This window comes from Macaca mulatta, chromosome 12 (assembly GCF_049350105.2).
Source record: "Macaca mulatta isolate MMU2019108-1 chromosome 12, T2T-MMU8v2.0, whole genome shotgun sequence".
Taxonomy (NCBI): Eukaryota; Metazoa; Chordata; class Mammalia; order Primates; family Cercopithecidae; genus Macaca; species Macaca mulatta.
Window position 1 is genome coordinate 60,211,189 of NC_133417.1, and position 3,955 is coordinate 60,215,143.

Sequence of the window (3,955 nt, forward strand, 5' to 3'; positions counted from 1 at the left end):
ACCAATCTTGGGCATCTCTGACTTAAACTTACCACATTCATTGCACCAGCCTCACAATGTACCAAACCTGTACAATGTTCTGTGGCCAAATATGGGGAAATGTTTCCCTCTCTTTTTTTAATATCAGTCTCTATTGGAAACTCAGTTTTTGTTTTACTAATATTCTTACATCTATTTTATATCTTTACTATTTAATAACTGGTATGAATACTGTTATCCTAAAAACATATAAAATATGTTTTAAAATTTAATAAAAAATGCTGTTAGAGAGACCTTTAAGAATTTCTGTATACTAGAAATAAAAATGTTAAGGAAAAAAAAAATACTGAAACTATAGCCCACAACTTAGGCAGGAGAAAATGGATCCATTTAAACCAAAGCAAACTATACTTAAGTTTCAGAACAAACAGTAAAAACAGACCTATTAAGACTATCATGGACATGATATAATTTTACATAAAATTTAAAGACTTAGACAAAGGGCTCCCAGAGCTAATAAACAACTTCAGTAAAATTTCAGGATGTAAAACTAATGTACAAAAATCAGTAGCATTGCTATGTACGAGTAGCATTCAAGCTGGGAGTCAAATCAAGAATGCAATTCCATTTAAAATAATCAGAAAAAAATAGCTAATAATACATTTAACTGAGGATGTGAAGAATCCTACAAGTAGAACTACAAAACACTGCTGAAAGAAATCATAGAAGACACAAACAAATGGAAAAACATGCCATGTCATAGAAGGAAAAAACCAATATCATGAAAATGAGCATACTACCTGAAGCAATCTACAGATTCAATACTATCTCTATCAAATTACCAACATTATTTTTCACAGAATTAGAATAAACTATTCTAAAATTCATATGGAAACAATAACAACAAAAAGAGCTCAAATAGCCAAAGTAATCCTAAACAAAAATAACAAAGCCAGAGCCATCATATTACTTGACTTCAAACTGTACCATAAGGCTACAGTAACCCAAACAGGTTTTTTCTTTACTAATATAAAAGTAGACACATTGACCAATGGAACAAGCTGTAGAACCCAGAAATAAAGCCATGACACCTACAGCCATCTGGTCTTTGACAAAATTGACAAAAATGAGCAATGGGGAAATTATTTCCTATTCATTAAATGGTGCTGGGTTAGCTGGCTAGTCAAATGTAGAATGAAAATGGATCTCCACTTTTAACTTTATACAAAAATTAACTCAAAATGGATTAAAGATTTAAATGCAAGAATTCAATCTATCAGAATCCTACAAGAAAACCTAGAAAATATCATTCTGGACATTGGTCTTGGGAAGGAATTTACGACTAAGTTCTCAAAAGAAATTTCAACAGAAACCGAAATTGACAAATGGGACCTAATGAATCTCAAGAGCTTCTGCACAGCAAGAGAAACTATATACAGAGTAAACAGGCAACCTACAGAATGGGAGAAAACTATGCATCCAACAAAGGTCTAACATCCAGAATCTGTAAGGAATTTAAACAATTCAACAAGCAGAAAAACAAATAAGCCCATTAAAAAGTGTACAAAAGGCATGAGCAGACACTTCTCAAGAGAAAATATATAAGTGGCCAACAGACATGTGAAAAAAATGTTCAACATCACTAATCATCAGAGAAATGCAATTAAAACCACAATAAGATATCATCTCACACCAATAAGAATGGCTATTACTAAAAAGTCAAACAATTATAAGATGCTGGTGAGGCTGCATTGAAAACAGAATACTTATACACTGTTGGTGGAAATGTAAATTATTCCAGCCACTGCGGAAAACAATTTGAAGATTTCTCAAATAATTAAAAATAGAATTATCATTCAACCCAGCAATATCATTGCTAGGTATATACCCAAAGGAAACTAAATTATTCCACCTGTATTTTCATCACAGATATTCACAATCACAATAGCAAGGATGTGGAATCAACTTAGATTCCCATCAACATTGGATTGGATAAAGAAAATGTGGTACATATACACCACAGAATACTATGCAGCTGTAAAGAAGAATGACATAATTTCTTTTGCAGCAACATGGGATACAGCTGGAGGCTATTATTCTAAGCAAATTAATGCAGGAACAGAAAACCAAATACCAAATGTTCTCACTTGTAAGTGGGACCTAAGTGTTGGGTACACAAGGACATAAAGATGGGAATGACAGAGGGTTACTTGAGGAGGGGAGGAGAAAGGGGGAAAAAGTCTGAAAAACTACCTATTGGGTACTATGCTTACTATCTGAGTTATGGGGATATTTGTACCCCAAACTTCAGTGTCACACAATATGCCCATCTAACAAACCTGAACTTATATCATCAGAATCAAAAATAAGAGTTGAAATTATATTTTAAAAATTAACTGTCATGGACATTATAATACTTCATTCATTCTAATTGCTTAGCATCTCTGCTCCACCTCTCCAACTCATACTGAGCAGTCAACAGTCAAAGAGTTTCATTCCAGGTTAAACTAATGATACACTACCTAAATAAACAGATGTGTCATATGAAGATGGTGCCTAACATAAGTGTAGTGAGAAAGAGTTGCAGAGAAAATTCAGAAGTAACTTTAGATTTTCACAGGCTTTAGAAGATTTCAAAAAAGGAAAAAAGAGCAACTCACTATGACATTTGGCTTCAGGATATTACCTGTTGTTACATTTAACAGAATGAATGTCTATGCCCCAAAATAAGGTAGCAAACTCAGGAACCTGAGAATCCTGAATAAAAGCTACCCACGCCATTTTCCTCATACCTATCACACTACTTTAACTATCCCAAGGGGAAGACATCTTCAAAGTTCTGAAAGAAAAAAATAATCCATCTATCCAAAATTTTATAACCACTGAAAACATATTTCAAAAATGAAGACAAAATACATACATTTCCAGACATCTGAAATCTGAAATAATTCCTCACTAGCAGATTTACACTATAAGAAATGTTAAAGAATGTCTTCAGTCAGAAGAAAAATATCACTCTATTATCAGAATGTATAAATTAAATTAGAAGTCAATTGCAAAATAAAATACTTCAATATTTGGAAATTTAAAAGTTTTAAAATTAAGTAATTTTCAATAATTTATCATTCAATAAGGATATCAATAGATTAAATAGAAACTATTTAGATCTGAAAAGTAAAAACACTAAAAAGCAACATTTATGTGATTTAGCTAAAACAGTACTCAGAGGAAAAGTAATAGCTCTTAACATTTGTATAGCAAAAGATAAATGGTCTCAATGAATGACTTCAGATTTCTCATTTGATACAGAGAAAAGGAGAATATCAAATACAAAGTCAAGAAAAGAAAGGGGTGCTCACTTTGGCAGCACATATACGACAATTGGAACGATACCAAGTAGATTAGCATGGCCCCTGCACAAGGATGACACTCAAATTCATGAAGCGTTCCATATTTCTGGAGCTTCTAACTACAAAGAGAAGTTCATCAGACTAACAGCACATTCCTCAGCAGAAACTCTACAAGTCACAAAAAAGTGGGGGACAATAGTCAACATTCTTAAAGAAAATAATTTTCAACCCAGAATTTCATATCCAGCCAAACTAAGCTTCATAAGCGAATGAGAAATAAAATCCTTTTCAGACAAGCAAATGCTGATGGATTTCATCATTTCATCATTCCGAAGGAAGCACTAAATATGAAAAGGAAAAACAGTACCAGCCACTGCAAAAACACATCAAAATATGCAGGCAAAAGACACTAAGAAGAAACTCCATCCACTAGTGTGCAAAATAACCAGCTAGCATCATGATTACAGGATGAAATTCACACATAACAATACTAACCTTAAATGTAAATGGGCTAAATGTCCCCAGTTAAAAGACACAGATTGGCAAATTGGACAAAGGGTCAAGACCCATTGGCGTGCTATATTCTGGAGACCCATCTTACGTGAAAAAGACACACAAAGTTTCAA

The 3,955-nt window shown here is 33.0% G+C and overlaps 1 non-coding gene across 1 annotated transcript; it reads left to right on the forward strand.

Moving 5' to 3' along the window:
* The first annotated feature begins 3,330 nt into the window (after window positions 1–3,330).
* On the forward strand, window positions 3,331–3,437 carry LOC114671692 (U6 spliceosomal RNA). The gene has a single exon (XR_003721708.1). It is a non-coding gene; the product is annotated as a U6 spliceosomal RNA (small nuclear RNA).
* The last annotated feature ends 518 nt before the right edge of the window (window positions 3,438–3,955 follow it).